Genomic DNA, 17,739 nt, shown 5'->3' with positions numbered 1-17,739 from the left:
GCTCATCCAATTGCAAGTCGTGGCTCACGTAGGCGCGAATTATGCGTGCCGCCTCAGTTCAGACACCATTCTTGGTTCCTACAGGCGGTTGGTTGATTTGATGAAAGCTAGCCTCGCCCGTAGGGTAGGTGGAATCAGAGCTGTCGTTTTGCAGCATCGCTCCCAGAAACAGTCGTGGTCCTGAGGTGTGAAGCAGAGTGGAAAGCTTAAAACAGAGAATCAGACGATTGTGCGACGATCTTGGACGCGGATTTCACGACCTTCGCTATAGGTTGGAGATTTGTAGGACCCCCGCCCCCTTTAATAGGCCAGAGGTGCAGTACACGCAGGAAGCGACTACTAGGGTGGCGGAGAACGTGTAGTGTGCTGAAGTAGATTTTTAGGATAGAGAAATCCCTGCGTAGGCACTATAAAGATGTATTCTGATTACAGACAGGCTATAATTTATCACAGCAGTTCGGAGAAAGAAACATTCAATAAAGTATTTAACTGCGAGACCATCTGTGGGAAGGTCGAAGAAATAGTCTCGCTTATAACGGTAACGATGTCCACAAAGTACTAGGGACAGAAAGTTGGCTGAAACCAGACGTCACTAAGAATGACATTCTAAATTCTTATTGGAATGCATATTGCAGAGACAGATGAACGCTTGTGAAACGGCTTGTTTATAGTCATAAAAATAAGATAATATCTCGTGAGTTTAGTAAAGTTCCTAATGCGAAATAACTTGCACTAGAACAAGGGTTAAAATGGATGACACATGGTCATCCGAAGCTTTTAGTCTCCTTGGCTCAGGAGCAGTAGTGACGGAATATTTGAGGGGAAACCTAGAGAATATTTCACCTAAATTTCCTGACCATATTGTAATATAAGATGGAGATTTCAACTTACCAGCTGAAGACTGGAAGATTCGAGTGAGTAGCGCTGGTGGTAGGAACAGAGAAAAGTGTGAATTTTTTTAAATACATTCTCCGAAAAGTACCTTGAGCAGTTAGTCAGAGAACAGTGTAACATCGTAGATTTGCTGGTGAGACAGACCCGAACTTCTCCACTCAGCGTGGAACAAGGAACAGACCTAAGCAATCACCATGAGAGTTTGAGCTCCAGCACTAACAACGTTGAGTATCAATAGACAATGTTCAAGATTGTGCAATACGCTTAACACATGTATATGCCGACCAAAGTTGTGAGGAATAAGGCCGCCGTGGTTCGCAAACCATGTCAGAAAGCTGCTACTAAATCTGAGAGAGCTTTACTACAAATTTAAACGTGGTCAGTGCGTCACAGGCATCGAAATAATTGACCATAGGATAGAAGAGAAACCGAAATCGCTCGACAGAGGGACGGCCACTGGACCTGGCGGGCACCGGTACGATTCTACATACAGTATGCGGAAGAATTTGCCCCTTTTCGAGCAGCAGAGTATCGTAGGTCTCTGAAGGAACAAAGTGTTCCTGATGATTGGTAAAAAGTGGTGGTTTCCAGTTTTCAAGAAGTGTCGTGGAACATACGTATAGAGGTATAGGCCCATATCTCTGACGTTGGTTAGTTGTAGAATTATGGAACGTGTTTTACGCTCGCATATTATCACATCTCTGGAGATTGAAAATCTCCTCTGTAGGGTTCCGTAAACTACGATCGTATCAAACGAAACTCGCTCTGTTTGTCCACAAGACCCAGAAAACAGTAGATACGGGCGCCCAGGTAGATACCGTGTTCCATGAATTCTGTAATGCATTCGATGCACTTCCGCATCCATGAACCAAGTACGAGTGTACGGAATATCATACCGTGTGACTGGACTGAACAGTTTGTAACAAACTTAATACATCATGTCTTCATTAAGCGAAGTCTTCAGACGTAAAAGTAACTTCTGGGTTACCTCGATGGAATGTTTTAGGTCCATTGCTTTTCCAGTGTATGTAAATCTTAAACATGGCTGCAACTTGGATAGTTTGAAAAAAATTAGGCAAGTAGTTGCAACTAAAGGTTTATTAGAACCCTTGATTAACGTTTCGGCAGTCCTAAAATTGTCTTCTTCGGAAAATATATTGGACTGTGTCACATCAGATGCTATTTTGCTTTATTCATTGTACTTAATCAGTATCTGATGTAGCAAGTCCATTACACCTTCTGCAGTAGACAATTTTAAAATTGTCGAGACGTAGGTCAAGAGTTCCAATAAACCTTTATTTGCTACTAGTTGGCTGATTTTTTTCAACCTCCCGAAGTTTATACACTACTGGCCGTTAAAATTGCTACACCACGAAGATGACATGCTACAGACGCGAAATTTAACCTACAGGAAGAAAATGTTGTGATATGCAAATGATTAGCTTTTCAGAGCATTCACCCAAGGTTGGAGCCGATGGCGACACCTACAACGTGCTGACATGAGGAAAGTTTCCAACCGATTTCTCATACACAAACGGTAGCTGACCGGCGTTGCCTGGTGAGACGTTGTTGTGATGCTTCGTGTAAGGAGGAGAAATGAGTACCATCACGTTTCCGACTTTGATAAAGGTCGGATTGTAGCCTATCTCGATTGCGGTTTATCGTATCGCGACATTGCTGCTAGCGTTGGTCGAGATCCAATGACTGCTAGCAGAATATGGAATCGGTGGGTTCAGGAGGGTGATGTGGAAAGCCGTGCTGGATCCCAACGGCCTCGTATCACTAGCAGTCGACATGACAGGCATCTTATCTGCATGGCTGTAACGGATAGTGCAGCAACGTCTCGATCCCTGAGTCAACAGATGGGGACGTTTGCAAGACAACTACTATCTGCACGAACAGTTCGACGACATTTGCAGCAGCATGGGCTATCAGCTCGGAGACCATGGCTGTCGTTACCCTTGACGTTGCATCAGGGACAGGAGCGCCTGCGATGGTGTACTGAACGACGAACCTGGGTGCACGAATGGCAAAATGTCATTTTCTCGGATGAGCATCATGATGGTCGCATCCGTGTTTGGCGACATCGCGGTGAACGCACGTTGGAAGCGTGTATTCGTCATCGCCATACTGGCGTATCACCCGGCGTGATGGTATGGGGTGCCATTGGTTACACGTCTCGATCACTTCTTGTTACCACTGACGGCACTTCGAAGAGTGGACGTTAGATTTCAGATGTTACGACCCGTGGCTCTACCCTTCATTCGATCCCTGCGAAACCCTACATTTCAGCAGGATAATGCACGACCGCATGTTGCAGGTTCTGTTCGGGCCTTTCTGGATACAGAAAATGTTCGACTGCTGCCCTGGCCAGCACATTCTCCACATCTCTCACCAATTGAAAACGTCTGGTCAAGGTAGCCGAGCATCTGACTCGTCACAAAACGCCAGTCACTACTCTTGATGAACTGTGGTATCGTGTTGAAGCTGCATGGGCAGCTGTACCTGTACACGCCATCCAAGCTCTGTTTGGCTCAATGCCCAGGAGTATCAAGGCCGTTATTACAGCCAGAGGTGGTTGATCTGGGTACTGATTTCTCAGGATCTATAAACCTAAATTTCGTGAAAATGTAATGACGTGTCAGTAGTAGTATAATATATTTGTCCAATGAATACCCGTTTATCATCTGCATTTCTTCTTGGTGCAGCAATTTTACTGGCCAGTACTGTATATATAAATGGCATAGTAGCTAACATGGGAAGTCGTTGGGGAGGACGACGGTTCAAACCCGCGTCCGGCCATGAAGATTTAGGTTTGCCGTGATTTACCTACATCGCTTCAGGCAAAAGTCAGAACGGTTCCTTAGAAAGGGCACGGCCGATTTCTTTCCCCATCCTTTGCTACTCCGAGCTTGCGCTCCGTCTCTGGTTTTCTACTGGAGGTTAAACACTAATCTCGTGCTTCACCGTCCTCCCTCCTCCAACACCCGAAGTTCCATGTGCTTTGCGCGGATGAAGCTTTCGTATACAGAAAATCTTAAAGTTAGAAAATCGTAGCGAAATGCGGGAAGACCTGCAGAGGCTCTGTAGTTGCAGGGAGCAGCATAAACAAATACGACGCATTGCGTGTAGGTAGGAGGACCCATTTTTGGCTGGTTATACGATTTCGGAACAATCACTGGAAGCAGTTACGTCCATAAAACATCTAGGAGTGTGATTAAGAAGTGAATTAAAATGGAAAGACCATATAAAACTACTTGGAGGAAAGGCATACGTCAGACTCAGATTCACTGGGATAAACCTCACGAAATGTAGTTCGTCTACATGGGAACTAGCTTACGAAACACTCGCTTGCCCGATAGTTGAATATTGCTCGTCGGTATAGGATTTGCACCAGACACGATTGATAGAAGAAGTAGACAAGGTCCAAGGAAGAACAGCGCGTTTCGTTACACGTTCCTTTAGTATGTAGGAAAATGTAACGGATATGATCAACCAACTCCAGTAGCAGAAGAGGCGTTCTGCATCAGGCAACGTTTTAATGATAATAACCCGAGAGCGTATAGTATTAGAAGAGTTAACAAATATATTGCTTCTTTCCTTCGCGAACAGACCAGGAAGATAAAATTAAAGAGATTCGAGCCCTTATGGAGGCTTACTGGCAGTCATTCTTCCAGCGAACCATTCGCGACTGTAAAAGGACAGGGCGGAATTCTCACTGGTACACAAAGTACACTCTGCCACACACAACAAAGTGGCTTGAGGAGTGTAGACGTAGATGTCGATTCCTCTTCCGAAGAGCCAGTCTTTGGATATACGTTCCAAATTTTGTAATGTTATAACTTCATCAGCATTTTGAGTGAATCAACGCATACATCATTTTATTTCCTTAAAAATTAAGTCTGTTCTATAAATCGCAGTTTTATTGTTTGCTGCAGATTTTATAGGACTGAAATAGGTTTTGATTTTTTTCATCGAGGAACTTTGTGTGTGGTTCCGATTGTTAGCATTCCGCCACAAAATACTACGTCTGCTTCCATGAAACCACGCGTTTTTGGTTTAGAAGATACTTTGAGCTTTTTCATTTCTAATTAATAAAAAGAAAAGCCTCAGAAATCGCCACAGAAAGTGTTCTACTCAATAACACAAAACAATTTTAACACTTCTAAAGCGAATAATTGAAGGACTGGGCCATGCCTAACATGTATGAGAAATTTGCAGTGCCGTTATGCGATATATAAGTATGAGAAATACATGTCGAAGTATAATGGGTGTTCAAAAAGAAGCGAGCCGGAGTCTGGAATGCGAAAACCGGTGACAGGAGGGTAATATCGTGGCGTGTGTAACGAGGTGTGGTTCCGACCAGAGCGTGGAACTTCACAGCCCGTCGCTAGAGGGCACGCATGCACGTCGCGTGACTATACAGAGCTAGCAGCAGCGTGCATCAATCGTCCAACGCTGCCAGTCGCATTGCAAACAGTGACACGGAAGCGTCACCAGAAGAGCAAAGAAGTGTTGTTCGTTTTCTGACAGTGGATGGAGTAGGAGGAACCGACATTCATTGAAGAATGTCACAAGCGTACGACGAACTTGCAATGGGCAAGGCTTGGCACAAGTGCTTCAGGGAAGGACGGGTGTCGTTAGCCGATGAAGCACGGTCTGGAGAATTACCGATGACATCGGCCAGAGGGTGGATACACTCATTACCCAGGACCGCCGAGTGACGGTGAAAGCCATAGCCGCCGTGGTCGGATTGATCATCGCGGTTCACACCATCGTGAAGGAACAACTGCACATGTGCAAAGTGTGTGCCCAATGGGTGTCCCACAGTCTTCAACCACACCAGAAAGCAGGTTGAATGGCCCACTGTCTTGCTCATCTGCAGCGCTATGCTCGGGAAGGGAATGCATTCCTGGCACGAATGGTGATTGGAGATGAGTCATGGTGTCATCACTTCGAACCAGAATCAAAACGACAAAGTATTCTAGTGGAAGCATCCAGAGTCATCACCACCAAAAAGAAGCCAAGTCCTTCCACACGAGTGCAGAAAAGGTTATTTTGACGTTCTTCTTTGACCAAGATGACCCCCTTCTGATTCACTTCCTGCAACATGGGACAACAGTGAATGCTCAGCATTATTCGCAAACCTTGACTACCCTTTGCCAAGCGATCAAATCAAAACGACCTGGCAGTCTCACCTGTGGGGTCATTATGCTCCACGACATTGCAAAGTCTCATATGGCCAACACAGTCGTGGCACTCCTGCAAAAATTCAAGTGGGAAGTTCTCGGCCACGCTCCATACAGTCTGAACCTCTCTCCCTGTGATAACGCCATTTTTGGTCCCCTTAAAAAGACTCTGAGGGGCAAACGATTCACCTCGGGCGACGACGTCCAGCTGTATGTGCGGAACTGGTTAACACTGCAGCCCTGGGAATTTTATGAGTCACAGTGGGACAAGTGTCTCAACAACCCAGATCATTGCTTCTAACATACAGGTACTGGTTTCTGTAATTATGCCTCCGGCTCGTTTCTTTTTGAACATCCCTTGTAAAACCGATGGAAAACTGTTTCGAACTAATGAATGAAATAGGCATGGAATGTTCAAAAAGGTCGCACCCGCACCAACATATCTACTCCTCTATAGTGCTGCAGCCAGTAAGGAATCTGTGTTGAAGTCTTCACGTGTATAAAGCTGAAGGAACAGAGAATGCTTTGGGACAAATTTTGAAAATCACATTTTTCGAGCCCAGATATCTGTATCTACCATAAATGGTGTCAGCTGTTCAGCTAACACATTTCTACCCGCTGTGAAATTCGATGTACAGTCGTGTTAGTGCTTGATGTTTTGCTGCAGCGGGCTCCATTCTGACGCAAGTGTCGAGCACAGTGAATGGGCATTTAGTATCATAGTGCATATTCCGTGCACAATGGAACGTTTCTGATCTCAGTGCTTGACATCAATGTGAGCATATGGGACGTCAGTAAGATCAGAAAAAATGAGGAAACAACTCTGTGAAGGAAATCCCACCTGTGAGCAGTCTGCGCTGCAGAAGATTTGCCCAGGCGCTGAACAGTACGCCCGTTGAGTGAAGTCAGACCTCTGTGGTCTTGAGACGGCGGCGGTGGAAGATAAAGCGCTCGACAGCTAGAAGGACAGACAAAAAAATGCAATATACCATTTGGCACAAAGGAGAGAAAATTTAACAGTTCAAATATTGTCCATATAATTTCATAAACAAATGGCTTATTAGGAATTCTGAGCAACAAATGGCTTATTAAGAGTTCTGAGCAACAGTTTACACTGGTAAGTGCGCATGCTATGCTCTGTTCAACAGAATTCCACAGAAACTATACACAAAATGACCAAAAGCTTTCTCTTCAGTCGGAGTTGCTTAGTTGTGATGAATCTTAAACTAATTTTTAGCTGTGTGCTACCACGGTATGGGTGGGCGGTGATCACTGATCCTATCACCGGATGTATTTCGCCCTCTCTGTTCTTATGAGGTTTTGCAGACGATCTGAGGCATAGTGAATTAGGAAAGCAACTTCTCGTACTATGGAGTCATTTCGTTGCCTCGATGACCCCAGGTTTATGAAAGCAAGCCTCTAAAATTAAGTTAGTCAGTTTTGAGAAGTGTTACGCCGCAAGAACTATATTTCACAGGCGTCAGATCAAACTTACTATATCCCAGAGAATTGATAGTAAACGACTCAATGCATGGATAAGAACTCTGGACTCCAGATTCCAGGAGGCGAGTGGACGCCTGTTCCACATGAACTATGCAACTTGTTTGTTATTTTAGAGTTATCGGGAGCAGGTAGGCATATAGATAAATACACTTGCGTAAAAAAAAACGTAGTACACCTGAAAAGACGACGTGGATTTTGATCCGAAGACGGCATATGACACCTGGAGGGATAGTACATGTATTGATAATGGTTTCAATGTTGTCCGCCAAGAAATAGCGCAGAGCGCCTTCTATGTCTGCCCTTTAATAGAGGATGTTCACAACCAGAAGACTCAGTAGGGTGCAAACGTCTCAAGCAAGCAGGCAACGATGCCATGGAGACGCGCTCATGCTTCCTGCAGCCATTGGGATAAATGGAAAACGGTCAAATATTGGTTTTCCGACTGGCGAGATGGAACTTCCGGAGAACTGCCACACAAGTTGTACGCGCTGCGTGAGTTGTGCAACGATGCTGGTTTCAGTTGTCGCGTGAACATTCTCGCACTCTCAGAAGAGTTTCTGGACGTCCAGGCAGTACAGGCGCTGGCCAGGATCGTGTTACTGTAAGGGCAGCAGTGGCAGACCGTGCAACTATCACAGCTATGAGGGCTTGGGAGCCCAGACGTGTCAAACCGGATATTAGCAGTGGAACTAAGGGCAGACATACCTCTAGCCCATCTTTCACTCACGCCACAGTCGTTAGACCCGTTCTTTTGCCGTTCCTGCAGCAGGAAGGTGATGTGTTGTTCCGACAGAATGATGTTCGCCCACACACTGCCTGTGAAACTCAACGTGATCTGCAAGACGTGCAGAAACTTCCCTGGCCAGCACGATCTTCGGACTTGTCTCCAATCGAGCATTTGAGGGATATGATGCGACGAATATTGACTCGTGCGACTCGTCAGGTAACAAATTCTACAGAACTACGTGAGCACACTGAGTGGGTGTGGCATAACGTACTCCCGGACAGTATTCCCAATCAGTGCGATCGACTGGATGCCAGACGCAAGCATGCTTTGCCCCCCCCCCTCCCTGAATGCTACACCATGTACTAAAATGGGTGTTTCACCGTGGATCGATACCTAGTATCACAGAAACGCTTGTGCTATTGATCTGCAAATGTAATCTTTATTTTTCAGTCATCAGTCTCTTGACCGGTTTGATGCGGCCCGAAACGAATTCCTCTCTTGTGCCACATTTTTCCTCTCAGACTAGTAATTGCACCCTACTTCCTCTATTATTTGCTGAATGTGTTCCAATATTCGTTTACAGGTTTTACCCTCTACAGAACCTCTAGTACCATGGAAATTATCTCCTGATGACTTAAGATGTCTTCTCATTCTGTCCCGTTTTCTTGTCAGTGTTTTCCATATGTTCCTTTCCTCGTCGATTCTGTGGAGAACCTCCTTATTCGTCTACTTCGTGATCCCCAATTGTATAGTTTCCGTTACTCTCATTTCTGCTACTTCTCATTATCTTGGGCTTTCTTCGATTTACTCTCAATCCACTCTCTGTACTGATTAGACTGTTCATTCCATTCAGCAGCTCCTGTAGTTCTTCTTCACTTTCACTCAAGATAGCAATGTCATCAGCGATAGTTATCGTTGATATCCTTTCACCCGGAATTTTAGTCCCACATTTGAACCTTTCTTTTTATTTCCCTCATTGCTTCTTCAATGTGTAGATTGGACAGTAGGAGCGATAGATAGATATTGTATATTATCTGTATTTCGCTATAGCCTACCCCTATTTTTTTCAGAATTTCTAACATCTTGCACCATTCTACATTGTCCATTGCTTTTTCCAGGTCCAGGTCCCGGTCGACAAATCCAATGAACGTGTCTCGATTTTTCTTCAGTCTCCCTTCCATTATCAACTGCAACGTCAGATTTGCCCCTCTCGTGCCTTTACCTTTCCTAAATCCAAATTGACAGTCATCTAACAGATCATCAATTTTCTTTTCCCTTCTTCTGTATATTATTCTTGCCAGCAACTTGGAAACTTGGATGCATGAGCTGTTAAAATGACTGTGTGAGAAATTCTCGAATTTGTCGGCTCTTGATTTCTTGGGAATTGTGTGGATGATGTTTTTCCGAAAGTCTGATGGCATGTCGCCAACCTCGTACATTCGACACATCAACGTGTACAGTAGTTTTTTTGCCGCTTTCCCAAACGATTTTAGAAATTCCGATGGACTGTTAACCATCCCTCCTGCCTTATTTCATATTAAGTCTTCCAAACCCCTTTCAAATTTTGATTCTAATACTGGTTCCCTTAACTCTTCCTGTAGACTCCTGTTTCTTCTTCTATCAAGTCAATCAGTTATGCTCCGCCCCCCCCCCCTCCCCCGCCCACTCATAGCGGCTTGCAGTGTAGTCTTTCCACCTATCCGCTCTCTCCTCTGCGTTTAAAATTGTAATTCCCGTTGCACTCTTGATTTTACCACCCTCGCTTTTGATTTCAGGGTAGGTTGTTTCGACTTTGTTATATGCTGAATCTGTCCTTCCAACAGTCAACTCTTTTCAGATGTCACGTTTTTCATGGAACCATTTTCCCTTAGCTTCCCTGTTTTTCCTATGTATTTTGTTCCTCAAAGACCTGTATTCCCGAGTTTCCTTGAATGTTTTTGCACTTCTTTCATCTATCAACTGAAGTATTTCTTCTGTTACCCATGATTTCTTCTCAGTTACCTTCTTTGCGCTTATTCTTTTCTTTCCAACTTCTGTGATTGCACTATTTAGAGATGTCCATTCTTTTTCAACTTTACTGCCTGCTGAGCTATTCCTTATTGCTGTATCTACAGCTTTAGAGAACATCAAGCATATCTTATTATTCCTCATTACTTCCATATTACTTCTTTCCATGTTGATTCTTCCTGACTAATCTCCTCAACTTCAGCCTGCTGTTCATCAGTACTATATTGTGATTTGAATTTGTATCTGCTCCTGGGTACACCTTCCAATCCAGTAACTGATTTCGGAATCTCTGCCCGACGATGATGTAATCTAACTGAAATCTTACCGTATCTCCCGGCGGTTTCCAGGTATACCTCCTCCTCATCCTATTATTCTTGAACAGAGTATTCGCTATTACTAACTGATATTTAGTCTTTCTACTCACTCGCTCCTACTATGAAGTCTATATTGTCCTGTAACTCTTTCTCCTGATCCCTCCACTACAAACGCATTGCAACCCCCCTTAACTATTAGATTTTCATCTCCCTTTACGTACTGAATACCCGTTCAATATACTTTCTCTGTCTCTCCATCTTCTGCTTTCGACGTCGTTATGTATACCTGAACCGTTGTTGTCGGTGTTGGTTTCCTGTCGACTCTGACGAGAATAACTCTATCACTGAACTGTTCACAGTAACACACACTCTGTCCTACCTTCCTATTCATAGCTCCCGCTATACCATTTTCTGCCGCTGTTGATATTACTATTCTTTACCAGGTACCTCGTTTTCAAATTTTCAAACAACGGAATAACACTCATGGGGAACTGCAGAGGGCGGCCGCTGTGGGCGAACGGTTCTAGACGCTTCAGTCCGGAACCGCGCTGCTGCTGCGGTCGAAGGTTCGAATCCTGCCTCGAGCATGAATGTGTGTGATGCCTTTAGGTTAGTTAGGTTTAAGTAGTTCTAAGTTCTAGGGGACTGATGACCTCCGATGTTAAGTCCCTTAGTGCTTAGAGCCATTTGAACCATTTTTTGAACTGCAGAGCCTCATCGTTTTTGCCTTCAACAACATTATACACTGGTCCAGAATGAGATTTTCACTCTGCAGCGGAGTGTGCGCTGATATGAAACTTCCTGGCAGATTAAAGCTGTGTGCCGGACCGAGACTCGAAATCGGGACCTTTGCCTTTCGCGGGCAAGTGCTCTACTGGCAGAAGTAAAGGTGTGAGGACGGGGCGTGAGTCCTGCTTGGGTAGCTCAGTTGGTAGAGCAGTTGCCCGCGAAAGGCAAAGGTCCCGAGTTCGAGTCTCGGTCCGGCACACAGTTTTAATCTGCCAGGAAGTTTCATTATACACTGGTGGTTTTCTCTTCCTCCAGGTCATTAATTTAAACCACCGGAAAATTATGTCTACGCCTTGAAGTATCTGTTGTTATACGACATGCTTAACTGCTGCTGAAACGCTATGATTTTAAAGTGATTAAGCAAGACCAACTTTTATTTTATTGTAATGCCCTGGCCTTATTACACTTTCTTGTAGGTTCCAAGCGGTGTCCAGCTTTTTCTCTCTGCCAAAATCTTGCAGCTTTATAAGGGACTCAATAGAGAGAACTGGAAGTAGGAATTTATTGTCTTCAGCGACTCGTTTGGGAAGAATTATGTTGAGAAATTATTAAATAGTTTCTCTGATTCTTAACACCATTCCTGTGATCCATTTGAAATTGCTCAGATGTGGATTGAAGCTAATAAATGAAAATAGATATTAAAATGTAATATGATGTGATATGGAATTTGGAGCTCTTACATAACTGCACTGCGAATAAAATAACCTTAAGAAGACAGTAATTAATCTGTCACAAGTTCTATGTAATGGAGTATACAACTTCATTGTTAGGTAATGCACAACAACAGAAATTTTTATTTTTTGTAAGCGGTATAGTAGACTCACACCTTTCCTTTCAATTCCATGCAGCAATATTTCGCCTTTTGGTATTCGGAAAAACCTGCTGCTACCCTCTGTCCTTGAACAGCAGTTTACTGCACAACACTGTGGCATTCTTTACCGCAGAATAGGTGACACATTTTTTAATGCTCTTAATATGAGTTCGTATGTTTCACATACCCTTCTATACTAAGACAACCACTAATTAGATCAATTTTCCCACTTACTCTCATGTATTATGTGGGTCCAACATGGCTGCCTTGTACCGCATGACGTTGATTTGACCAATGGCAGCGCTCAATTGTCGGCAACCCACGGATAAAAGTTTGTTGCTTATTTGTTTATTCAGGGCTTTATATACAATGCACAGCGCCAGATTTGAGCCTGGTGTCCAAAACTGGAGCTAAAGTTTCTCCAGCGCAAATCTGCTCCGCATTAACGCACAGACATACCTACAAAGTTTTGCTGCCATTTGTTAATTGCTATCTTCACCGGACCTGTGAGTAACTGCACTTTAATTGTAACCATACTGTATGACGTCTGTACTACGCATCTGTGAGTTAGTGTATACATTTGAGCAAACTGCAGTAAAGTTCCATCTATAAAGGAGGCCGTGTATAGAACACTTGTGCCAACCATTCTTGAGTACCGGTCGAATATTTGGGAACCCCGCCAGTTCGGATTAAAGGAAGACAGCGAAGCAATTCAGGAGCGAGCTACTAGATTTACAGGTAGTTTCGACCAGCACGCAAATGTTACGGAGGTGCTTCGTGAAGTCACATGGGAATCCCTGGACGGAAGACGAAGTACTTTTTGTGAAAAACTACTGATAAAATTTGGAGAATCGTTATTTTAAGAACGGTCACTTGCGGAGTGTATATGCAGATGCAGATTGATCGCTTACCACTAAGATAATCCTCACAGCTTTCTGCAGCTCCATAGTGGACTCATTTATTTCGTGTAGTGAAGGGCAGCTCTATATATACCTGTAACTAAGCTTCAGGTTATCACAAAATTTCTGAGATACTGTTTGTATCTGGCAGATTGTGGCTAAGACGTTTCGAGGCTAATGACTGTTATCACATCACATGTTACAGAACGAGGAGGAAAGAAGGTTATTAAACTTCTGTTAGTTAATATGTGATGGATTTGTGTGATGAACCGTAAGTGTGCTACAAAAAATTTATTTATATCGAATTCGTGAGGAATTAGCGTTTATTGTCAATTTAATCTTTTGTCTCTGGCACTCGTCATAGTACAAACCTCACAAACATTTTTTGTGTTATGTTTTCCATCGTTAAGAAAAAGCGTTAGTACCATCAACTCGGCGTATGTGCAAAATTTTGTTTTTAGAAAATACTGTGAATGAAAGACATTATATCATCGTACTGTGCGTGAACTTCAGCTTAAATGTTCAAATGTATGTGAATTCCTAAGGGACAAAACTGCTGAGGTCATCGGTCTCTAGACTTACACACTACTTAAACGGACTTAAACGAACTTATGCTAAGAACAACACACACACCCATGCCCGAAGGAGGACTCGAACCTCCGGCGGGAGGGGCCACGCAATCCGTGACGTGGTGCCTCTAACCGCGTGGCCACTCCGCGCGGCCAACATGAGCTTAACATACTGGAAAAGGGCATACGTATCTCTAAGTTATATGCGAATGCCACGTGAAGATCTGGTCCACATTAATAGACAATTTGCAGCACAATTACCTCTTCCAATAGTGCCAGAAAGGGTTTACTAAGAGTAGCTCTTCTTGAACTTTATTTAGGCAAAAATTTCTACTGCCTCAGTCGCTTCTTACTGATACATAATTAGCACGACGCATTTCGCCAGACTGATGTCATCACTAGCTGCATACAGGTTCATATGCGTTAACGTTAATCTGAACTGTGATAAGGTGCATTTATCTGGATGCGTCGGTGAAGTTATATACTGAAATAGAACCATTTTTTTCTGGAATTTTAGTTGTCTAGCACACAGAACTCAGTAACAATCACATCACTACTCCCACTTTATATTTCAATACATAACCTCACTGGCACACCCAACAAATCACAATTCAGTTTAATGTAATGCATATGCAACAGTAATGCACTTTATGACGTCATGCTGCCGAAACGAGTCGTGCTAATTAATTAAATATTAGTAAAAAGTGACCGAAGCAGTAGCAATTATTTCATACCTTCACAGCACAGTTGCAGACCTCGAACATTTCCATATAACATCGATAAATTTCAGTTGATCTTTATTGCTTAACTTATACTGCTCTCTGTGCTGCCTACACAATAGCCATGAAAACTAATATTTGACAGTATAGATTCTAAGATGTTTTGGGCGCTCAGATTTTAGTGATCACGAGAGAACATCACAGGTGCCTACAATTTCATTATTGGTGCAAATAATACTTGTTCTGTAGCTGCATTTCAGGATCCTCCATGAAACGTAAGCCAGTTTATGGCGTCAACGATGTAAGCTAAACACTTTCAGTTTTCTTTCCCCTGTGCATTAGCATAACATTATCATAGAAAAGGATGAATGTGAATGATTGATCAAATTCACAAGAATTCGTACTATAAATTTAGTCTGCATGGGACGAGACGATGATCAACTGATCTGTATGTGAACAGGCATCGATATATGGAATGCAGTAGCAAGAAGGGCAGTAATCAATAGGGACATGGCTTCAAATCCATACTGTTCGCAAAAAAAAGTTGGTTCATTTTCTCAAACTTCTATTATACAATTTTTGCGCATAGAGTTTAAAAAAATGGCTCTGAGCACTATGGGACTTAACTTCTGAGGTCATCAGTCCCCTAGAACTTAGAACTACTTAAACCTAACTAACCTAAGGACAACACATACATCCATGCCCGAGGCAGGTTTCGAACCTGCGACGGTAGCGGTCGCGCGGTTCCAGACTTAAGCGCCTAGAGCCGCTCGGCCACCTCTGCCGGCCGCATAGAGTTTAGTTTTTGTTTACGTTGTGCTAAGGTATTTATGTCATCCACTTTTGTTACGTTTGTCACTATACATTAACCTCTGAATTTTTGCTCTTTACTGCCATTATATTTAATAGCGTGTTTGTATGTTTTGGTATGGTGGTGTACTGGAAGTCATATTACCATGTTTACTGTCATTATGCTCGTAATAACCTACTTGTACACAGACATAATTATTTTCGTATAAGAGTCTTAATGTATGCTAGTACATTTTATTTTGTGTTTGTCTTTTTCAACAATTTATTCTGTACTCGTTTTTGTTAGCAATTTAAATGTGCTTACGCTTATGGGGTCCCGCATCTCGTGGTCGTGCGGTAGCGTTCTCGCTTCCCACGCCCGGGTTCCCGGGTTCGATTCCCGGCGGGGTCAGGGATTTTCTCTGCCTCGTGATGGCTGGGTGTTGTGTGCTGTCCTTAGGTTAGTTAGGTTTAAGTAGTTCTAAGTTCTAGGGGACTGATGACCATAGATGTTAAGTTCCATAGTGCTCAGAGCCATTTTTTTTGCTTATGGGGTGTTTATGCCACCAAGCGTACATGTTTATCGGCGCATGCGCCTCAGGATTTGTTTCCCTGATGCCCACGCTCTCGATTGTCCCTCAGTCGGCATGTACCTGTTAACATGATTTAGCATTTTATGCGATTGATTTCACTGATGTGACAAGCCCTTGATTTTAGGGGCCTTAATTTTTACAAATGGGTGTACAGGTCGTTGTCAACACATTTCATGAGGAGATGTTAGATCGCTTTACAGAGTGACTGTTTGCTAATGTGAAGTTTGTAGGTACTACTATTCCTGTGCTGGCATATATCTTATTGTTTGTGATATGTCTACACTTGTTGTAGGTAGTAGTTTCTGTGATACGTACTATTGGTCCATGATGTATTGATTGTAATTTTTTTTGTCATTCTGTATACAGGTTTATTGTCCTTCTGAAGAAGACGGTTTAAATCCTTTGAAACTATGGTTAGGTTAACTGAATATCACCATTTTTTTGCGACTAATTGGCTGTCTTATTCACCTACATTAGGAACAGATTCCCTGTTGTAGTAAGATATGGTAATTTCAGAGATACTGCTAGCCACCAAAATGTCGTTTTTGTAAATTGGAATCGTTACGGCCAATCATTGTGCTAATTGTTTATATGCAACATAATTATTGCTTGTACCCTTAGTAACAAATCACTAAAGGACTTCAGGTGACATTATGGCAATTCAGTCAGGCAAATAACGCTCTCGCGCGCGCGCGTGTGTGTGTGTTTTGAAGGATAGCATCAAGTAAATTTATTTTATCAGAAAACGTCAAATAATTGTATTTTATCAGAAACATTTACTTCGTAGACATTAAGATACCTGTACTCTACTGTTTATTACCTCATGACATCTGGAAACCGAATTCTTCGCCTCTTAAGCTGTTTCTTGAGAATTTCTACAAGTGAAATATTAAAGAATATCCATACTCTGGTGTCACAATCAGCATAGTTGAGAAGTACGTTTGATTTGTGGATAGCCCGAGCTGATTCCATATTTCGAATTTTTTGGCCTGCTACAAAAGAAATCACGAATCATGATTAGATTACTGCGTTTTACAGATGTTCACATCTTCATCACGTAAATGGCTGAGCACGTTGGCACAATCCGAGCATAGTTTCGAAAGTATCGTTTAATCCTTCATTCACCTCTCAAAGGATTTGGACGAGCTGTTGTATAACTTGAACCATGTTCTTTTTATTGAATGGAGCTATTTCTTTTTCACTTACCATTCTCTACTCGAAGGAGCAGAGCTGGCTGTTTGGCTTGCAGTCCATTGAAAAGTCGGTTTCTTTTGCGCCAAATCACGCAGCGGACTGGGAGGGGGCAGAGGGAATGTTTTGGAGGGGACTTCCAATGCCGGCACTCGCCTTTAACCTACCAGTAACCTTGATCGGAACTGGGGCATTGGCAATATTTTAATTTACTTCTAGGCTATTGTCACCACTTGTCACAAACAGAAGTGTGTGTGTGCATGTGCGCTGTGAATGCTGTTCACGTTGATATGGCGATAGTTATAAACTGCCTAAACATACACCACTGCGACTAACGTTACAGCCTGCTGAGCAACGTTGTGCTGCTTCAAACAGTGTCTTACATCTTCAATAATTAAAACAGTAGTTGTTTTAAAATGTACCAGTGCTTAACCATCATTACGATCACCTATTAGCGCAAGGGAGAACTGAAATCCGCAGCATTGTTGTCCAGCTCCCCCCCCCCCCCCCCAATCCTCACCCCTTGCACCATGCCCGTCATATAGGGGACGCCGGCAAATGCGAGAACAGTTTACCTATCAAAATTTGTGACTACCTTGTATCGACTCACAGCAGTGCAGCGAAAGCCATTATTGTCATTCCAACAGTGATTCCTTTTTATCTGTCTTCACATTTTCTAACTATTAGGAAGTTTATAATTCTCAAATTGATGCTACAATGAAAGCGAAGCAATGTTTTTTTGTGG

The 17,739-nt window shown here is 43.1% G+C and overlaps 1 non-coding gene across 1 annotated transcript; it reads left to right on the top strand.

Annotated features, from left to right (window-relative positions):
• Positions 1 to 11,546: 11,546 nt before the first annotated feature.
• On the top strand, positions 11,547 to 11,621 carry Trnas-cga (transfer RNA serine (anticodon CGA)). The gene has a single exon. It is a non-coding gene; the product is annotated as a tRNA-Ser (tRNA).
• The last annotated feature ends 6,118 nt before the right edge of the window (positions 11,622 to 17,739 follow it).

The sequence above is a fragment of the Schistocerca serialis genome, chromosome 5 (genome assembly GCF_023864345.2).
Source record: "Schistocerca serialis cubense isolate TAMUIC-IGC-003099 chromosome 5, iqSchSeri2.2, whole genome shotgun sequence".
Taxonomy (NCBI): domain Eukaryota; kingdom Metazoa; phylum Arthropoda; class Insecta; order Orthoptera; family Acrididae; genus Schistocerca; species Schistocerca serialis.
This window is presented reverse-complemented; position numbering and strand designations above follow the sequence as displayed.